The sequence below is a fragment of the Bos grunniens genome, chromosome 10, assembly GCF_055505025.1.
Source record: "Bos grunniens cultivar Pamir isolate PY7600 chromosome 10, Bosgru_T2T1.0, whole genome shotgun sequence".
Lineage (NCBI taxonomy): Eukaryota > Metazoa > Chordata > Mammalia > Artiodactyla > Bovidae > Bos > Bos grunniens.
Window position 1 is genome coordinate 89,516,772 of NC_141174.1, and position 22,636 is coordinate 89,539,407.

Below are 22,636 nucleotides of genomic sequence, written 5' to 3' on the forward strand. Positions count from 1 at the left end.
TGAGCGCGGTACTCCCGGCTTACCTCACTTACAGAGGCTGCTCTCCATACATAATAGTCTCTCCCTCACTCCACTCGCCGTTATTCGGGGAAGCAGGGCACTGGAGAGCGCTTCAGCACTGCCTCTGGTGGTCGGTTTGTGGATGGGGGCGGGGTTCTCTAAGGATTAGAGAGCCGAAGGCAGAACCGTGAGCGTGGCGGTTCCATGGTGTAATGGTTAGCACTCTGGACTCTGAATCCAGCGATCCGAGTTCAAATCTCGGTGGAACCTGTACTCCTTCCACTTTTTGGTTTGGGTTTTGTTTTTTCCCTGGCCACGATTTTTAAGTCATGTACTTATTCACAAAGTGACTCTTGTACACCTGCGGGGTATATGTGTCTTTGAACTAAGGAGGGAGGGAATGCCACAAAACTCAGTTGCCTGGGAAGACCACATGCATTTCCTTCAGTTCTGTACTGTTACCTAGGTGTCTCCTAAGTATCCTCTACACTTAGCCCTTTTTTTTTTTAACCTCGGCCCTCTTCGAAAGCTTCCATGAAAAGGTGATTCTTTTTGCTAGAATTTTCAACCTCCAACTTCATACGAGGGCAGGCACTTTCCACTCCTTCTCTCCAGAAATCTCCCAAACTGTCTCCAGATGTATTCACAGAACCTCGCCCACCCTCCTCATCAAAATTCATCAAGAACTTCTTGAACCCTTTTTGTCATCCTTTAAGCTTAACCTGGTTATATAATTATTTTCTTTAACATGCAGAGCAAAGGATGACAATTTCCATTTTTTCAGAAATGTGGATGGGGAGGTTCAAGTGATTTCCAAAGATCACACAGCAGGGCCTCCGTTTATGTGAAGAGACTTATGGCTCAGTGGTAAAGAATCTGCCTGCTGATGCAGGAGACTGGTTTGATCCCATCCCCTGAAGGAGGAAGTGGCAACCCACTCCTGAAAAATCCCATGGACAGAGGAGCTATCCAGTCCACGGGGTCCCAAAGAGTGGGATACAACTGAGTACATAAGCACTATATTTATGCCAAAAAGTTTTTCCCGTTTATTGTCAAACCTCACTACACCTGTGTGCAATTTAGAGTTTTCATCAAGGGTGCCTGTAGTAAGTAGAATAAAGGCTCTCCCAAAATGTCCACGTCCCAATCCTTGGAACCTGTGAATATACTAGATTATGTGGCAAAGGGGAATTAAGGTTGCAGGTGGACTTAAGGTTGCAAATCAACTGACTTTAAAACAGGATAATTATCCTTGGAGTCTCCATGTGGGCCTAACGTCCTCTCAAGTGTCCTTAAAAGTGGAAAAGGGAGGTCAGAGGGTTGTGGTGTGAGAAGGCCTCAACCGGCCCTTTTGGCTTTGAACATGAAGAAAGGGGGCCAGGAGCCTAGGAATGCAGAGGCTTATAGAAGATGGAAAAGGCAAAATATAAATGAGAGGAGATGGAAAAGGCAAGGAAACTGAGTCTTCCCTAAGGCCACCAGAAAGAACACAGCCCTGCTGGTACCTTGATTTTAGCCCAGGGATACCCATGTCACACTTCAGACCTATAGTACTATAAAGTAATACATTTCTGTAGTTTTAAGTCACCAACATTGTGGTAATTTGTTACAGCAGCAATAGAAAACTAATACAGTTCCATTTTCAGTGCTTTCCAAAGCAATATATAGCAACAGAAGGTTTACCAAAGGGTCAATAACAGTTCTGAAGGAGTAACTCATGAGCAGAATGAGCAATTCTGGCAACAGATGCCACAGTTCAGAGGGACTGAGATAATTAGGAAGAACTCCCTGGGGACTTCCCTGGCAGTACAGTGGCTGAGATTCTAAGCTCCCAGTCCGGGGACCTGGGTTGGATCCCTGATCAGAGAACTAGATCCGAATGCCATAAGGTAGACTGAAAATCCCATGTGCTACAACCAAGACCTGGTGCCCTGGTGCAGTCAAATAAATAGGAAAAACAAAGAACCACCTGGAAGGGGAGGAGCTAGCATTGACTCCTGAAGGAAGAAGCAAGTAAGGAAGCTCATCTGGGGAAGTGGAGAAGATTAGACGATAAGAGCATGTTAAGTAAGGCCATTAATGCCAGAGAAATAATCATGAACTTTTCCCCTTAAGTCATTATTTCTCAATGTGCATCCTGAGAAGGTCAATAGTATTCCTCAAAGGAAGGATTTCATGCTCAAATAGGTTGAAACGCACTGTACACTGTCTCTCCTGCCTTAGAAGTTCCCCTAATACTCTGGTGTTTTAAAGTCTAAATATCCCACTCTGAAGGGAAAAAATTTTAACTGTATGAAACAGAGCATTTCTCAGGTTCACCTGTGAACAAAAAAAAGAACAGAGTATCATTCATCATTCATTTACACAAGGATTAAATCACAACCCATTGCGGTCACCCACAGTGCAAGAGTGCATCCTGATAAGAATTTAAGATGAAAAAACCTGGATAAGGCATTCTGTGCTTTGGATAAACAGCCCCGAGCTAGTTAAGATGTTTAAGATGGTTAAGCATAGTTAAGTTTTTTCCCATACAGAAGTTTTAACTTTTTATTTACTCAAATCTCTCAAAGTCCTTTGGTTTCTGAATGTTGCATATCACATTAGAAGGCTTCCTCTCTACGCAAGATTTTTTCAAAAAACTTATTTCTTCAAAGATTTTTAAAACTTTTTTCTCCATCTGAATTTTATGTAAATTGAGAGTAAAGTAGGGATCTAAGTTATTTCCAAATGGATAGCCAATTGTTTCAACATCATTATTTGAAAAATCTTTTCCCCACTGTTACAAATATCTAATTTATTATAAATAAATTTCATACATATAAATAAGTCTATTCTTTAATCTTCATAATATACCTCTGACAGCCAGAGAGGAACACTACTCAGATGTCCCTTCAAAAAAGAGGCTGTTGGGGACTTCCCTGTGGTCCAGTGGCTAAGACTCCGTGCTCACAATGCAGGGGGCTCAGGTTCAATCCCTGGTCAGAGAACTAGATCCCACATGCCGCAACTAAGAGTACGCATACCACAGCTAATGATCCTGCTTGCCACAACTGAGACACAGTGCAACCAAAGAAATAAAAATAAATATTAAGAAAGAGTCTGTTGTGAGAAGTATAGTTCGCTGATGGTCTCCAGTTGCCACACCTCCAAGGCCCACACTCCCTCTGGACTGTTCCCAGACAAGGACTGAGCACCATAGAGATACTAGAACTGGACCAGTTCTGTCCAAAATGGGACTCTTCTAATGGGTACTCTTTCTCTAGATCTCTCCATTGCACTAAGATTTTCTCAGAATTGCATTATAGTCCGAGGTTCTTCCTATCCAATCCTTCTTCTTTCCCACTCTCCTTGCATAGGTATTGATCCTAAATTGTGATCTGAATGCCCCACTTCTCCCTTTTGTCTTCCCCCCCCACCCCCAAATGAATTCTTATGCTTCTAATTCACCGGGTCATCTTCCAGAGGACCTGACCCCGATACAGTCCAATTGGTCAACTTTTCTCTTCCTATGCCGATATCACATTGCTGTATCACGACTTTGCAGTCTATTTTGATATTTCAATGTGGATTTTTGGTTTTGTTTTTTGGCTGCACTGGGTCTTCATTGCTGTGCAGGCTTTTCTCTAGCTGTGGTGAGCAGGGGCGACTCTTCATTGCAGTGCTCAGGCTTCTCATTGCCATGGCTTCTCTTGTTGCAAAGCACAGGCTCTAGGCGCGGGAAGGGTTTCACTACTGATCATTAAAAATACCTTTTTCAGAAATGAAAGAATTTGCACAGGATATCCAAAGATATGAGATTCTGCCTATAATGATGCAAAAAAGGGAGATCTAAGGCTTAATAACTATTTGGAAGAATGATCAATAGAAAGGGGGAAAGGATAAAAAAAAAGAAAGCAAAACTGTTGCCATTAATTTCAGGCATGTCTAATTTCAACAGCTAGTAAAAAAACCAAAAGGAAGTACCCAGTAAAAAGCCTGGAAATATAGATTCAGAAATGTCTTGGCCCTAGAATATATGGAAGAAGCAAATTCTGGAATATATCTCATCTTCCACAGCCTGGGAGCAGCTCTAAAAGATTATTGAAAACAAACTGGGAACTGACAGGCCTGTGTTTAAACTCCAGCTCTGCCATTTACTGTTGTACCGCTTTTAATAATTTACCTAATCCCACTGAAGCTTGGTTCCTTGTCTGCAAAATGGGACAAATGTGATTGAAATAGTATATAGCTTGCACCGTACCTGGCACATAGCAAATGTTCATTAATGCTCTGGGTCTCAATTGGGGTCAGTTTTGACCCCAGGAAATTTGAATATCTGGAGACCATTTTGGTGTATACTTGGGAGGCACCACTGGCATCCTGTGGGTAGAAACATTCTATAATAGACAGGACGTCTCCCCCACAACAAAGAATTATCTGGCCCAAAATATCAACAGTGCCAAGGTTGAGAATCATGAGTTCATTATAAGGATTATCCAGAGGCCAGGCCAAGACCTATGATGGGAAAGGGCAGGATGCAGTGAGCATCACCTCTCCATCCTGCCTCATCTTCCAAAAGTTGAGCATATCCCTCAAACATCAGGAAGGATGTCCAAGACAGACATACCTCTCTTCATAAAGCAGAGCCCATGGACCCACCAACCTGATACAAAACACTTCCATATGAGGATCCTGTTTGTTAAGTAAACAAAGCTCAGTTTTCTATTTCTTGACCCAAAAGGATTTTTATAGTGACATTCAGTTTGTAACTATTTGTTAAACCCTACGTATCAGTTTTATGCACATTTTTGTAATGACACTAGGTTTGCTTCACCATAAAAAGAATTTTTTGAGAGAGAAAAGTCAACAGACCTAATGAAGTGATAAGATTTGTTTTCTGTGCTTTTTGCCTTTTCTACTGAGTATATTGTAAGGTAACAAATTGTATACAAAACCAGGAAATTCTCAACTTTGATTCTGATTATAGTCACTAGAGCACCGAGTCTTAAAGAAAGAAAGAATTTTAAAATATTTATTTATAAACATGTATTCTATATAAATATTTATAAACATGTATTCTATATAAAAATATAGAGAGAGAATACATGTATATTACAAATGGCTTATTATTTATAACCAAATGCTATGTAGCTCAGCATAGATTTTTTTTCCATATCATAAAATCTGAATTAGAATAACTTCTAACTTTTATTTTAATAGTTTACTCTTCACATATTCTTAGCCTTTTAGGTTTGGTACTCAGAGATTATAAATCATATGGCACAATCATTTTTCAAAAACCAAAAGGAAGGATACCAAGAGAGTGAAAAGATCACCTGTAAGAATGGAGAAAATACTTACAAATCAAATATATGGTAAATGATTAATATCCAGAATACATAAAGAACTCTGACAACTCAACAATAACAAAAAAACATGAAAATGGGCAAAGGACTTCAATAAACATTTTTCCAAAGAAGATTTATGAACCACCAATAAGCGCGTGAGAAGATGCTGAACATCATTAGTCATTAGGGAAATGCAAATCAAAACCACATGAGATACCACTTCACACTCATAAGGATGGCTTTTATTTAAAAACAAAACAAAATGAAACAGAAAAAAGAAGTGTTGGAGAGGATGTGAAGCAATTCGAAACCTATACATGGCCGATGAGAACGTACAATAGTACAGACTGTGTCAAACAGTTTAGTGGTTCTTTTAACAATTACACTTACAATTACTATATGATACAGCAATTCTACTTCAAAGAAGTGAAAGCAGAGACTGAAACAGATACATGTACACCAACGTTCCCAGCATGGCCAAAAGGTGGAAACAACACAAGTGGCATCACAGAGGAATGGATAAGCAGAATGTGTCATATACTAACAATGGAATATTATTCAGCCTTACTAAGGAATGAAATTCTGATACATGCTACAACATGAATGAATCTTGCAAACAGTATGCTAAGTGAAATAAGCCAGGAGCAAAAGGACAAATACTGTCTAATTCCACTTATATGAGATACCTAGATTGAGTAAATCCCTAGACGTGGCGGTAGTGGTCAAGAACCCGCATTTCAGTGCAGGAGATGTAAGAGACATGGGTTCAATCCCTGGGTCAGGAAGATCCACTGGAGGAGGGCATTGCAACCCACTTCAGTATTCTTGCCTGGAGAATCCCATGGACAGAAGAGCCTGGTGGGCCACAGTCCATAGGGTCAGACGTGACTGAAGCAACTTTAGCACAGCACAGCACAGAAAGGGAATAGGGAGTTTTTGTCTACTAGGTACAGTTTCCGTTTGGGATGATGAAAAAGTCCTGGAAATGAACAGTGATGATAGTTATAAAATTATCATAAATGTACTTAATGCCACTGAACCATTTAAAATGGTTAAAGTGGTAAATTTTATGTTATGTATATTATTTATTTATTTGGCTGCAATGGGTCTTGCTTGCGACATGAGGGATCTTCTTTGAGTCATGAGATATCTTAGTTCCCAGATCACAGATCGAACCTGCATACCCTGCAATGCAAGGCAGATTCTTAACCACCAGACCACCAGGGAAATCCCTGTTACATGTGTTTTAACACACACATAAAACTAAAAGGAGTTGGATCTCAGTTTTTTAAAAATGGACAGAAACAGGAAACAGAAGGTCAAAATAAAAGGAAAGATAGTTCTAGAAAAGGGATGTCAGAGGATGGGGAATGCTACTATGAATTCCTCAGTCTTCCCAGGAACTCTGTCGTCCTGGGGCCGTGTGCCTTTTCCTGACAGCCTTCCAGAATTCCTGTGGGCTAGCTGCTTTCTAGCAGCTAGAAAGTTAGCTTGTTCATCCTCATCCCACCCAACCTGGAACTTCCACCATGTCAGAGAAACTTCTCTGAATAAATACCAATTACCAGCCCCCTTTCATCCTCCCTCTCCTACCCTATCCCTATTGTGTGTTTACTACTGCACCTCAGAAGAGGGAATTTGCTTTGGCATCGGGGGACTCCATCAAGTCTATGTAATCTCCTATGTGAATAAGAGCCATGCTTGCTCAAAAGAAAAGAAAAACCTAGCTGACCACCAGAGTCTCATTTTTGTTTCTCCATCATTTACTTGGAAAAAAGCTGGGACTTTTAGTAATTTAAAAATTTAAAAACTGCAATACTAAATTGGTCAGGGTTACCAAAAAAGAAGATAAAAGTGACCCTTTTAGAACAGAGGAATAATTACTACACGACCTAGTCAATCCACTCTTAGGTATTTATCTAAAAGTTGTGAAAGCATATATATGTATTAAAAGTTGTATGTGAATGTTTGCAGCAGAGTTATTTGTAATAGCAAAACCTGGAAAGAGCCCAAATGTCCATCAACAAGTGGATAGATGGTAAATTTTGGTACAGTATATCCACACAGTGGAATACTATTTGGCAATAAAAAAGGAACAAACTGCTGATACATAACAACAAGCTGGATGAATCTCAAAATTATGCTGAGTGAAAGAAGCAAAAAGAAGAGTACATAATGTATGATTCCATTTATACAAAATTCTATAAAATGCAAACTAACCAAAGAGTAGAGAAGGGAGAGAGGGATTAAAAGATAAGAGGACATTTGAGGGGATAACAAATACATCTGTTATCTCCATAGTGGTGATGGTCTCACAGGAGTACACAAACATCATAATTCATCAGATTTCACACTTCCTACGTGGTTTATTGTTTTGTAAAAAGAGACAACAGGAAAGCACAGTTCAGTTCAGTTCAGTTCAGTCGCTCAGTCGAGTCCAGCTCTTTTCAACCCCATGAATCGCAGCACTCCAGGCCTCCCTGTCCATCACCAACTCCCGGAGTTCACCCAGACTCACGTCCATCGAGTCAGTAATGCCATCCAGCCATCTCATCCTCTGTTGTCCCCTTCTCCTCCTGCCCCCAATCCCTCCCAGCATCAGAGTCTTTTCCAATGAGTCAACTCTTTGCATGAGGTAGCCAAAGTACTGGAGTTTCAGCTTTAGCATCAGTCCTTCCAAAGAAATCCCAGGGCTGATCTCCTTCAGAATGGACTGGTTGGATCTCCTTGTAGTCCAAGGGACTCTCAAGAGTCTTCTCCAACATCACAGTTCAAAAGCATCAATTCTTCAGTGCTCAGCCTCTTCACAGTCCAACTCTCACATTCCATACATGACCACTGGAAAAACCTTAGCCTTGACTAGACGGACCTTTGTTGGCAAAGTAATGTCTCTGCTTTTGAATATGCTATCTAGGTTGGTCATAACTTTTCTTCCAAGGAGTAAGCGTCTTTTAATTTCATGGCTGCAATCACCATCTGCTGTGATTTTGGAGCCCAGAAAAACAAAGTCTGACACTGTTTCCACTGTTTCCCCATCTATGTCCCATGAAGTGGTGGGACCGGATGCCATGATCTTAGTTTTCTGAATGTTGAGCTTTAAGCCAACTTTTTCACTCTCCACTTTCACTTTCATCAAGAGACTTTTGAGATCCTCTTCACTTTCTGCCATAAGAGTGGTGTTATCTGCATATCTGAGGTTATTGATATTTCTCCCGGCAGTCTTGATTCCAGCTTGTGCTTCTTCCAGTCCAGCGTTTCTTCCAGTCCAGCGTTTCTCATGATGTACTCTGCATATAAGTTAAATAAGCAGGGTGACAATATACAGCCTTGATGTACTCCTTTTCCTATTTGGAACCAGTCTGTTGTTCCGTGTCCAGTTCTAACTGTTGCTTCCTGACCTGCGTACAGATTTCTCAAGAGGCAGGTCAGGTGGTCTGGTATTCCCATCTCTTTCAGAATTTTCCACAGTTTATTGTGATCCACACAGTCAAAGGCTTTGGCATAATCAATAAAGCACAAAAGAAGACAAAAGTTTCTCCCTGATCGCTAATATTCTTTTTTTAATTTTGAATAGTCTATTTTTTAGTACAAATAGATTCTTTTTCCCCCCCAAACTTTAAACTTTTTATTTTGTACTGGGGTATAGCCGATTAACAATGTTGTGGTAAATTCAGGTGAACAGCAAAGGGACTCAGCCATACATATATAAGTATTCAATATTCTTGAAAGCAAGGTTGGAATACCCAGATGCCACACACACACACACACACACACAAATCCTTGCTGCTCTCACACTCACTAATCACCGCTGCTGCTAAGTCACTTCAGTCGTGTCCCACTCTGTGCGACCCCATAGACGGTCAACAGCCTATTTCCTTTACAGTATCTGAGATGTATCTGTTCCCATTCTTAGCCACTGGCCCACTCTAAGCCCTCCACCCCCATTGTTAAGTTACAGCCTAGTCTTACCCTCCATCCAACATGCAGGTGGCTGCCAGAATAATCTTGACAGAAGACATCTCCAACTCCTGTTATTCAAAGTCATCATAGAAAAGTTATCGATGTACATCCATGCCTGAAAACAAAAGAGTATTTAAAAAAAAAAGTTAGTAGTTCTTATCTATGGAGAGAAGGTGATTTTTATATTCTTTTTCTATATTTTACAATAGTTTTTTTTTTAAAGTAAAAATATCCTTATTGGTTTTGCTTGTTACAAAAAGAATGAATACTTGCTGTAAAATATTCAAATAATATGAACAATATGAAAGTATAGTAAAATTAGAAAATGAAATTTGTTTCCTCCTTGTGATCAACATTGTGGTTTCGTCTCCAACATCCACTCTACGCCTTCCATTCAGGAAGCAGCCAGGCAGTTTGGGTGAGATTATCTCCACTCACAGCTTCAGAAATAGCTTCTGGAATGGTCTAAACCAGCAAATCTTAACCCTAACATCCAAACCCTTATATTGTAACAAGCATTTCATAACACTGCCTTACCATCCTGACTTGTAAAATCAATAGATCATGTATTTTGATATACCTTCTATTATGACAAAATGCTATAACATAAAGGAGAAATAACAGGAAAACAATACCTTATGAAATATTATGTATTTCAATATGGAAATGCTTGGGCACGACTATAATAGAAGATATAATGAAGTAGTTAGATGTTTGTACCTAATGGCAGAATCACCATTTGTTGGACAGTTTTTGAGAACTATGTGTCAGGGCAAACAGACAGAAATCCCGTTTCATGGAGCTTACATTCTAACAGGGTAGTGGGATACAAACACCAAACAATTGGCATAATACAACAGAACACGTAAGTAAATTATATATTACATTGTAAGGTGATAAGTATTACGGGGGTAAAAAGTAGAACAGGGTAAGGAAAAACCAGCATTCAGAACAGTAGGGAAGTGGGTAATAAGTTGCAATTTAAACTAGTGGTCAAGACTGCTACCAAGACCATAACATTCAGTTTGAAGGAGGTGAGGGAATGAATCATGAATGATACTTCTAGGGGGAAGTATCCAAGCAGAGGGAATAGCCATGCAAATAATCGAAGGAGGAAGCCTCTGTAGGGAGTATTCTGGGCTGTAAGTAGCCAGTGAGGTGGCCTGAAGTGAGTAGTAGGAGAAAAAGCAGAAGTAGGAGATGGGTCAGAGAGGAAACAGAACCACATCTCCCAGGACCTCAAAGCACATTGTAAAGCTTGCATCTGAGTAAAATGATGCAACATTAGAAGGTTGAGAAGAGAGGAATGACATGCTTTGACCCACGTTTTATTAATAAAAGGAAAAATCTGGCTACTCTGTTGAGAATGCATTGGAAGACCAGCTGGAGAGTTTGTCATAAGAATCCAGGTGAGAAGTGAAAGCAACAGCTACAAATGCAGACTAAGATTCAGTAGAGTATTTCATCTGAGATGTCATTGATTGTAGGATACATCCTGGCTCCAGAGATAAAATATGCAATGTGAATTGCATTATGCAGTGTGAACTGCAATATTCAGAAAGTGGTGTCAGCTGTTCAAAACATGATTTTCTGAAGTAATGAACAACTCTTGGTGAAGTTCCAAATGAAACAAAATACTATTTTCTCTCAATTTACCCATAATTCTCCCATCTTAAAATTCAATTCATATTAAGACCATAAACAAGTAGTTCATGTTCATATATAAAATGGAGTTAGGGTCTAGGTTCAGATTATTATAAAGATGTTTTTTAAATCTACATTAATGTCAAACAGGACATTAAAAGCCATGCAAGATAAGGGGAAAATCTGTAATGTTGGATTGTTCCATATATTATGAGACTCTTGAGAGTCCCTTGGACTGCAAGGAGATCAAACCAGTCAGTTCTAAAGGGAATTGCTCCTGAATATTCATTTGAAAGACTGCTGAAGCTGAAGCGCCAATCCTTTGACCACCTAATTCGAAATGCCGACTCATTAGAAAAGACCCTGATGCTGGGAAAGATTGAAGAGGAGAAGGGGACAACAGAGGATGAGATGTTTGGATGGCATCACCAACTCAATGGACATGAATTTGAGGAAGCTCTGGGAGTTGATGGACAGAGGAGCTGGTGGACTACAGCCCATGGGGTAGCAAAAAGTCAGACACAACTTAACAACTGAAAAACAATATACATTATGAAAAATCTATTATCTTTGGCCCATATTCTAAATACTCAATCACTGTGACAACCAAAATTGCTCCCGAAATTTACAAAGAGGTCCCTAGGATGATTCAGGAACAGACACATGACCCTACATACCATCACGGTCCAATCAGAGGAAAGCCTAGAGCTGCTGTTTGACAACGGAGAAGGCAATGGCACCCCACTCCAGTACTCCTGCCTGGAAAATCCCATGGACGGAGGAGCCTGGTAGGCTGCAGTCCATGGGGTCGCAAAGAGTCTGACAGGACTGAGCGACTTCACTTTCCCTTTTCACTTTCATGCATTGGAGAAGGCAATGGCAACCCACTCCAGTGTTCTTGCCTGGAGAATCCCCGGGACAGTGGAGCCTGGTGGGCTGCCGTCTATGGGGTCCCACAGAGTCGGACACTACTGAAGTGACAGCAGCAGAGGCTGCTGTTTGACAAAGAGAAAAAGGAAAACCAGTACTTGTGGCAGGGCCTGAATGAAGACGCCCCATGCCCGAATGCGCCAGCAACCCTTCCACCACCAGGGGGGGCTCTCCTTGGGATGAGGCTTTTACCTTTTTTAATGTAGTATTGTATTTTTTTTTAATTATGGTAAAATATACATAAATGTAACATCTTAACCATTTAAAAGTCTACATTCACATTATTGTGCAACAGAGCTCTAGAACTCTTTCCATCTTGCAAAAGGAAACTATACTCATTAAACAACAACTCCGGTTTCCCCTTCTACCCACAATCCCTGCCAACCACCATTCCACTTTCTGCCTATAACAGTTTAGCCTTTCTAGGTACCTCAGTGGTAAAGAATCCGCTTGCCAGTGCAGGAGGCATGGGTTCCATCCTTGGGTTGGGAAAATCCCCTGGAAGAGGAAATGACAACCCACCCCAGTATTCTTGCTGGGAGAATCCCATGGACAGAGGAGCCTCGTGGGCTGCAGTCCGTGCAGTCACAAAGAATCAGGTATGACTGAGCACACTCGTGGGCTGCAGTCCGTGCAGTCACAAAGAATCAGGTATGACTGAGCACACTCTCACAGGTACCACAGATACGTGGAATCATATGGTATTTGTCCTTTTCTATCTGATTTATTCTGCTTAACATAGTGTCCTCAACAAGATTTTACCTTTGAAGGCAAGGGCAAGACAGAGCAAAAGCCGGCAGCTGAATTACATTGTTGAACTCCTCCATCAACCCTTTACCAAAAGCCCTCTTCACCTCTGAACATTTTGGTTACTTGGTCAATATATTCCATTTATTATTTAAGCACATTTGGGCTTATATTTTCTATTATTTACAGGTGAAAAGATGATAACTGATATCCTCCCTTTTTTTCCTCAAATAGAGTTATCAGTTTGGTATATATTCTTTCAGACTATCTAATATACAAATAGAGATGTGCATTTTATTTTTATATATGTGAAATCCTGTAATACTGTTAAGCAACCTAATTTTTTCTCTGACTTCTTTCAATGTTAATAAATACAGATTTAGCTGTATTTATTTTAAATATTAATTTAAAATTAATTTAAAAAATTCTTTTTGAGGTCTATTGTGTGGATGAACCATAGTCTATTTAACCAATTGGTAAACATTTAGGATCTTCTTAGTGTTTTGATACTTCTAAACATGCTGCAGTGAACCTCCTTCTTCACATTTACTTCCTTTGAATACATATCTAGAAGAAACGCCTTCCCCACAGTTGTACAAATTTCTATTCCTAACAATAATTTAAGCATTCCCGATTCTCTATATTCTTTAAAATATGGAGTACTGTCCATCATTTTCATCTTTCCTAATGTAATATATAAAAATAATATCTAACTTTCATTAGATTGGGAAAAAGTGGAAACAGTGACAGATTTTCTTTTCTTGAGCTCCAAAATCACTGCAGACAGTGAGTGCAGCCACAAAATTAAAAGACGCTTGCTCCTTGAGAGAAAAGATATGGCACACCTAGACAGCATATTAAAAAGCAGAGACATCACTTTGTCAACAAAGGCCCATAAAGTCAAAGCTATGGTTTTTCCAGTAGTCATGTAAGGATGTGAGAGTTGAACCATAAAGAAGGCTGAGCACCAAAGAATTGATGCTTTCGAACTGTGGTGCTGGAGAAGACTCTTGAGAGTCCCTTGGATTGCAAGGAGATCCAACCAGTTAATCCTAAAGGAAATCAACCCTGACTATTCACTGGAAGGATTGATGGCAAAGCTGCAGCTGAGTATTTATTTAAAATAATCACCCATAGTTAACTGCTCTGACGTAACTCTTCATTCCCCTGTGCTCTCTCCCAGTCTTTGCTTTGTGCATACATATGTTAGGGGCTTCCCAAGTAGTGCTAGTGGTGAAGAACCTGCCTGTCAGTGCAGGAGACATAAGAGATACAGGTTCAACCCCTAGGTCAGGAAGATCCCCTGGAGGAGGAAATGGCCACCCACTCCAGTTTTCTTGCCTCGAGAATCCTATGGACAGAGGAACCTAGTGGGCTACAGTCCACGGGGGTCACAAAGAGACAGACATGACTGAAGCAACTTAGCACACATATGTATATATTTTACCTACTAGTTCTACTCATTCAATTAAAAAAAATATTTAGTATAACTAATCTTAAACATATACAAACTAGGCAGAATAAAATAGTGAAGCCAGGTACCCTAACCCAGTCCCCCAAAACATTAAACTGAAATCAGTCGTGTTCCATCTACTTTACCTGCTACTTGCCGCCACCCACATTTTCTGAAACAAATCCCAGACATCAGTAAATATTTCAGTAGTAACCATTCAATTTTTCATTCAACTTTTTTCACTTGTAGTCTAAGGAAGACAAAGACATCAATAATTCAACTCAAAAAAACATCTAAGTATTCTGACGTTGGCAGTGAGGATTGATTTGAGGTGCAAGGGAGGAATGTCTAAAAGCTACTGTGTCTGAAGAGCTTTATTAATGAATCTTTTTATTTTTTTCCCCATCCTTCTTTTTGTGGTAAGGTACAAGAGAATCCAATTAAAATCCCACATGTTGTCACCTACACACCAAATTGAATATAACACAGGCCAAATCACAGTATCTCTACACATGAAAAATACCCATCAAAACAGATTTTATTTAATACAACTAAATCTCAGAGCAGTTATTAGTCATCTTCCCCAATCAGCAATTTTTAAGGATTTCACTATAAACCACCTTGAATATTGTGAGTGCTTTTTTTTTTCTGGCCTCACCACAAAGCATATGGGATCTTAATTCCCAACCAGAGATCGAACTTCTGCCCCCTGCCTTGGAAGACAGAGTCTTAACCACCGGACTGCTGAGAAGTCGCATATTTTATTTTTTTAAGATTTCAGTCTTATTATCCATTGGTTCAACATTTCTTGGAAGACAGGTTACCATCTTCCTCCCTTGTTCCATTAATTTATGTTGCAGTATCATGAATAGTGTCACCCCTCAGCCCTTTAGAGAACAGCAGTGTTGAGGAGGTGATATTAAAACCCATCCCCAAAAGAGATTTGGCAAACAAGAAATGGTCATTATTCCCACACTTAACACGTACAGCACTTGGTATTCTAGTAGAGTAACTCACAGTGTAAACTGGGGTGGGGGGCAGTGCTAGAGACTTGTCTTTATTCATTGTATAACCTTTTTAGACTACTAGTTACAGTTCTGAGTCAATACACCGTCCCTTATCCTGGCTCTACCCTACAGGACAGATTTTACTGCAGATGAGAAAAACCAAGATTCAGAGAGATTTAAGATCAAACATTGGTGGGACTTCCCTGGGGGTCCAGTGGTTAAGAATCCGCGCTTCTACTTCAGGGGACGTGCACTGGATCCCGAGTCAGGAGCTAAGGACTGGCATGCCAATCCTTAGCCAACGAGGCAAATAGATCAAACACTGGCACGTGCTGGAGTCACGATCTGAAGCCCAGCATATCAGTTGGGATGATTTGGTTGCAAGCCAAAGAAATTTGCTAAATTCAGTCCAAAAAGGGGAGCATTAATTAGAGGCATATTGAAAGAATGAATGTAGCTGAAGGAGACAGGCTGGAGCCAGGGCAACAAGGACGACCCCATCCTCTGGTCTGGAAAGTGTGAACATCAACCTGTTTTTCATCTTCGATTAAGTATTTTATACAAGATTTGAAGTTCAGGAAGAGACCTTGACTGGTTTTTAACTTCAGAAGGAGGACAGAGCATGTAATTTATTATTCCACGAAGAAGCTCATGCTTTAGAAGAATTAATTCTTCTAAAGGAACTTAGAGTGCAGCTTTGAAGGGTGAAATAGATGCTGGGTTGCAAGAGAAAAAGTTCTGTGGTGACATCTTGAGTGCAGTGTGAAGATCTCCCTTCAGGGAAGGACTGGTCCCAGCTATCAGAGAGTTGCTTGCAGACAGCCTTACAGGAATTGCCTTTGCTGCGGAGAGCTACCTCATCCATGGTTACACCCTTCCAGGGACAGCCCACATTACTGAAGTTAGGTAGAAAGGTCTTACTATAGTCAAAGCTATGGTTTTTCCAGTAGTCATGTACAGATGTGAGAGCTGGACTGTAAAGAAGGCTGAGCGCCAAAGAATTGCTGCTTTCAAACTGTGGTGCCAGAAAAGACTCTTGAGAACCCCTAGGACTGCAAGGAGATCAAACCAGTCAATACTAAAGGAAATCAAACCTGAATACTTATTGGAAGGTCTGATGCTGAAGCTGAAGCTCCAATATTGTGGCCACCTGATGTGAAGAACCCATTCATTAGAAAAGACCCTAATGTTGGGAAAGATGGAGGGCAGGAGGAGAAGGGGACGACAGAGGATGAGATGGTTGGATGGCATCACCAACTCTATGGACATGAGTTTGAGCAAACTCTGGGAGTTGATGACGGACAGTGAAGCCTGGTGTGCTGCAGTCCATGGGGTGGCAAAGAGTTGGACATAACTTAGTGACTGAACAACAACAACATTTCAGCTTAGCGCTGGGACAACTCTGTAAGGCCATTTTTGCTCCAGAGTCCCAGAAGGGCTGACTGAGTCTGTTGTACAGCCTGTAGCACAGCACAGCTTTTCCCTGTACCCTCTCCTGCATCCCTCTTCTTCCTTCCATAGGTATTGATTCTGAGAGATTATTATTATTTTTTTTTTTTTTTTTTTTGGCTGCCCTGCCTGGGTCTTAGTTATGGCACGCAGGATCTAGTTCCCTAATCAAAGATAGAACCCAGGCCACCTGCATTGAGAGCATGCAGTCTTAATCACTGGACTGTCAGGGAAGTCCCCTAAGAGAATTTTTTACAATAAATATCCTGTATGCTAAACACAGTCTCAGAGTTTGCTGTTGAAGAGCCCAATCTGTAAACATCTGCATTCACTGATTCTGACTCCCAAGTTTTCTACATTCTTACCCCACCAAATGTAATCATGGAGTCAAATGGAATTAAGACTTTTTTGGTTATTGTAATATATATATATATACATATAAAACATAAAGTTTACCATTTTAACTGTATTTTTCAATAGCATTAAATATATTTACACTGTTGTGCAACCTCATTATAGCTTTTTATGAACATTTAGAATCATAAGCCCACAGAATATTAGAACTAGAGAGATCTTTATATACTAAAGCATCCAAATTCATCTATCAGAACCTAGCAAACATAAAGAGAAAGAAACAGAAAGATTGATGGGTGATGAGAGAGAAATAAAGCAGGCATGCCCCTTTTTTCACATGCAAACAAGAAGTGTAAATTCACTGCTCCCACACAGACTCCAGTTCCCTACCACTTCTCCGAGGCAGGCATCTCCCCACGATGAGGGTGATTGTGGATTTAAGATTTATATTTTGCTATAACATGGCACCAAACACAAACCAACCACTTCATCTGATTTCAATTAAAAAAAAAAATTATACAGAGGTCTGCCCTCATACTGGACAAAAACAATTATCTGGCTGAGACTCAATAAAAGTTGGTGTGTCAGGGCAGCTTAAGGCCTTCCTAAGGGATTTTCAAGGGTAAATTTGACTATATTTAATTTTCATCTTATATGCTGACCTTAAAACCTCACTTATGTGAAATACAACCCCTTTAAGTTAACCTGCTTTGCAGTAGTATGGCATTAACTTATATAAAAAATCATGATATTGCAAAAAGAAAAGAAAAAAATGTTTAAGGTGAATGGAAGTACAGGGTGAAAATAAACTGAAATAAGTTCTTATTAGATTACTTATGGGTTTCACTATTTGTGAGACTCTATAGCAGCTAGCAGCGCTGTTCAATAGAAATAAAATGCCAGCCACCTAAATAATTAAATTTTCTACTTAGCCACTTAAAAAAAATTTTTTTTTTTTTGGCCACACTGCACAGCTTATTTCCCCAACTAGGGATCAAACACACGCTGGATCACCAGGGAATTCCCAGCCACATTTTAAAAAGAGAAACAGGTAAAATGAGTAACACAATTCACTTATCCCAATACATATCCAAAATACTGTCACTTCAACATGTAATCAATGTAATAATTGTTAATGACCTATTTTACTTTTTCATACTGTGTATTTTGCAATTACAATGCATCTTAACTTGAACCAACCACATTTCAAGGGTTCAGGGGTCACATGTGGCTAGTAATTTCCTTATTGAACAATGCAGGTGTCAAACGTTCTCTGATAACAGAGAAATCTCTCATTCCTCTGCAAAGTTTGGTCTAATTGGGTAACATTCAAGGGAAAGATTTGGAAATACATGTGGCTCTGTATCAAAGCTTTATCTGCCAGAACTGAGGAAGACTTCCATACATCCTAGATTTAAAAGTGGACAACAGTCTGACTTTTGGCAGAATGAAAACCCAAACCCAACTCCTTAATGCACCCTTAGCAGAGAGAAGCAACATCTCCCCAGGCAGAACATGAATCAATAGTTTCCAATTCCCCAACAAGCAGTGAATCATTAAAGTTTCACAAGGATCATTCCCAGTACATTCCAATCAAGTCTGTGAATTATAGACAAGAAGTCTATTCTTCAAGCCTCACTGCCTTCTATCCCAAAGGAGAAAACAGCAACAGCTAATAGAGAAGGCATGAAAAAATTACCCACGTATTGAACTACTGATTTGACTTAAAACAACAAGCTCAACTCTTTACAACAACATAGACAAATAAAGGCAAGAGCTCAATTTTTACTGCCTTGAAACAAAATTGAAATATGGAACTGCAAACAGCTTTAAGACAAATGACACAGATTTTATAACCTTTTACTCCATTCTGTTAATTCTCTGTCTACATAATACCAAATTAAAGAGAGGACTAATTTATTCATATACCCTTAGGCAGGCAACAGCACACACACCACACACACACCACACATACACACACAGTGTGACATTTGATGCAGAAATCTTGAACTAAAATCTCAACATAAAAATTCTCCTGTAATTAGTGAAACTTGCAGGGTCTTGGCAACAGCAAACTGTGAAGCTGACCTGTTAGAAACACCCTCAAATCCACAGCACACAGAACTCCATGGGAAACCCTGCTGCAGAAACACTCAAAGTCAAAATATTACAAATAGATGGGAGGGAACATGTGTATACCTATGGCTGATTCATGTTGATGTATGGCAGAAACCAACACAACAGTGTAAAGCAATTATCCTCCAAATAAAAATAAATAATTTTTTAAAAATAAAATACATGATAACCTCAAAAAAAAATTATAAATTACCAAGAGGAAGATTTAAAGGGGAAGAGGCAGAAACAACAAACAAGAGAAAGTATACCCCTAAAACTCAAGATAATCAAGCAATCTAGAGAGATTTTTAAACACATTGCTCTCAAATTTTTTAAAGAATAGATACGTTATGGAAAAACAGGACACCATACAAAAAATAACAATATAATAAAAGAACCAACTAGAAATTTCATATATTAAAAAATAAAATCACTGTTTAAAACACTTAATGGACAGATCACACAGAACGGTTCAGTTCAGTCGCTCAGTTGTGTCCGACTCTTTGCGACCCCAAGGACTGCAGCACTCCAGGCTTCCCTGTCTGTCCATCACCAACTCCCGGAGTTCACCCAGACTCACGTCCATCGAGTCAGTGATGCCATCCAGCCATCTCATCCTCTGTCATCCGCTTCTCCTCCTGCCTTCAATCTTTCAGCATCAGGGTCTTTTCCAAGGAGTCAGTTCTTCCCATCAATAGCCAAAGTATTGGAGCTTCAGCTTCAGCTTCAGCATCAGTCCTTCCAATGAATATTCAAGACTGATTTCCTTTAGGATTGACTGGTTTGATCTCCTTGTAGTCCAAGGGACTCTCAAGAGTCTTCTCCAACACGACAGTTCAAAAGCATCAATTCTTCAGTGCTCAGCTTTCTTCATAGTCCAACTCTCACATCCATACGTGACTATTGGAAAAACCACAGCTTTGACTAGATGGACCTTTGTTGGCAAAGTAATGTACACAGAATAGTAGACATAGCTAAAATAAATTAATGGATTGGAAACTAAATATAAAGAAATCATATAAAATGTAGCATCAGTTCAGTTCAGTTCAGTCGCTCAGTCGTGTCCAACTCTTTTCAACCCCATGAATCGCAGCACGCCAGGCCTCCCTGTCCATCACCAACTCCCAGAGTTCACCCAGACTCACGTCCATCAAGTCAGTGATGTCATCCAGCCATCTTATCTTCTGTCGTCCCCTTCTCCTCCTGCCCCCAATCCCTCCCAGCATCAGAGTCTTTTCCAATGAGTCAACTCTTTGCATGAGGTGGCCAAAGTACTGGAGTTTCAGCTTTAGCATCATTCCTTCCAAAGAAATCCCAGAGCTGATCTCCTTCAGAATGGACTGGTTGGATCTCCTTGCAGTCCCAGGGACTCTCAAGAGTCTCCTCCAACACCACAGTTCAAAAGCATCAATTCTTCGGCGCTCAGCCTCTTCACAGTCCAACTCTCACATCCATACATGACCACAGGAAAAACCATAGCCTTGACGAGATGGACCTTTGTTGGCAAAGTAATGTCTCTGCTTTTGAATATGCTATCTAGGTTGGTCATAACTTTCCTTCCAAGGAGTAAGCGTCTTTTAATTTCATGGCTGCAGTCACCATCTGCAGTGATTTTGGAGCCCCCCAAAAAAAGTCTGACACTGTTTCCACTGTTTCCCCATCTATTAGAAAAACTTAAAAAAAAAAAACAAAAAAAAACTTGAAAGTAAATCAGGTTACTTCCTGGTGGTCCAGTGGCTAACCCTCTGAGCTCCCAGTGCAGGGAGTCTGGATTCCATCTCTAGTCAGAGAATTAGATCCCACATGCTGCAACTAAGATCTGGCACAGCCAAATGAATACATGATTTTTAAAAAAGTAAATCAGAAACATGGGGGATAAAATGAGAAGATTTCACATATACTCAATAGGAGTTACAAATAAAGAAAATTGAAAGGGGGATAGTATTTGGAGAAATATAGATGAATAAAGTTTTAAGGACTTTTTTTTTTCTAAATTGAAGAAGCCCACCCAGCCAAGCAGGAAAAATAACAACACACACTTACCTAGACACTTTGTAGTCAAACTATGGGACATTGAACTCAAAGAGAAAAATGTTAAAACTATCAGAGAGATGATAAAGCTTATCTTCACAGTCATGACAATTTATTTGACTTATAGCAGATTTCTTATGAGCACATTTAGCCAAATCACTAGGTACTCCCTATATCCATCCCTATCTCTAAAGACCGTTAGTTATAAAGGAAAAAAAGAAACCACTCTCTTTTCAAAAGCCTACATTATAAACATTATTCTAGGTGTTGTCAAAAGCACATTATGTAGCTACAATGTCAATATTTTAGGAAATATTCCACTCCCATGCCAGATTTAGCTCTTAATTCCACTTAACACATAGCACAAATATCAGACCAGTGCATGTATGCTCAGATTCTTTGTGACCCTATGACTGCAGCCCACTAGGCTCCTCTGTCTATGGGATATTTCAAGCAAGAATACTGGAGTGCATTGCCATTTCCACCTCCAGGAGATCTTCCTGACCCAGGGATTGAACCTGAGTCTCCTGCGTTTCCTGCATTGGCAGGCAGATTCTTCACCACTGAGCCCACCTAGGAAGCCCATCAGATCAGATATCATGACTGAAAATCTCAACAGCATCTGGTCTTGAAAGTCTAGATATTCTAAGAGCCCTCAAGAAAGGAATGATTTTCTGGGACCATTGTCTCACATGGAATGTGGCACTTTATATTTTACAAGAAGAACGGTAAACATTTTTCTAACCAAAATTCCTGAAGATACAATTTCAGAAACATCTGTACTTTCCAACTTGACATAGAAATAAAAATATTTTAACTGCTGATTTTAGCTATGTTTACCTTTGGGATTATTAACTTAAAGATCTACATTTTTAAAAGAGGGATATCTTTGTGCAAATGTCAGTTGGCTTCTGTATATTTGTCTCCATGTGCAAAACTCTAGGTATCGTGTTTGAATTTTTAAAAACTACGTATCTGTTTCTATGACTTTCTTTCTTTCTTTGTACAGCTCCATGTCGCTGTCTTAAACCAACCCAGGCTTTCTCACTTGGTTCCTCTGTCTGCCTTTCCCTTTTGTGCTCTAATTATGTCTCTTCTCTCACTTTCTGTCCTTACCTTCCCTCTGTTTCTTTTCCTTAGCTTTGCAATATTGAAAAACATTTTTAAATAATTTGAGAAGTAATATAGAGGACAGAGCACAAGCTTCAGATCAGATAGTGAGGTGAAGTGAAGTGAAAGTCCCTCAGTCCTGTCTGACTCCTTGCAACCCCATGGACTATATACAGTCCATGGAATTCTCCAGGCCAGGATACTGGAGTGGGTAGCCTTTCCCTTCTCCAGGGGATCTTCCAGCCCAGGGATTGAACCCAGGTCTCCCACATTGCAGGTGGATTCTTTACCAGCTGAGCCACAAGGGAAGCCCAAGAATACTGGAGTGGGTAGCCTATCCCTTCTCCAGCGGATCTTCCTAACCCAGGGATCAAACCCAGGTCTCCCACATTGCAGGTGGATTCTTTACCAGCTGAGCCACAAGCGAAGCCCAAGAATACTGGAGTGGGTAGCCTATCCCTTCTCCAGTGGATCTTCCCAACCCAGGAATCAAACCGGGGTCTCCTGCA

The 22,636-nt window shown here is 40.1% G+C and overlaps 1 long non-coding RNA gene and 1 other non-coding gene across 4 annotated transcripts in view; one reads left to right on the top strand and one right to left on the bottom strand.

The window, feature by feature from the left end:
- The first annotated feature begins 198 nt into the window (after nucleotides 1–198).
- On the top strand, nucleotides 199–270 carry TRNAQ-CUG (transfer RNA glutamine (anticodon CUG)). The gene has a single exon. It is a non-coding gene; the product is annotated as a tRNA-Gln (tRNA).
- Nucleotides 271–5,547: 5,277 nt separating this feature from the next.
- LOC147365327 (uncharacterized) overlaps nucleotides 5,548–22,636 on the bottom strand; it is a 42,417-nt gene continuing 25,328 nt past the window's right edge. For 2 of the 3 annotated variants that reach the window (XR_015135434.1, XR_015135432.1), the window contains exon 2: nucleotides 5,548–9,402. This is a non-coding gene — a long non-coding RNA (uncharacterized LOC147365327). The remainder of the gene's footprint in view (nucleotides 9,403–22,636) is intronic. The other variant, XR_015135433.1, reaches the window with a different exon arrangement.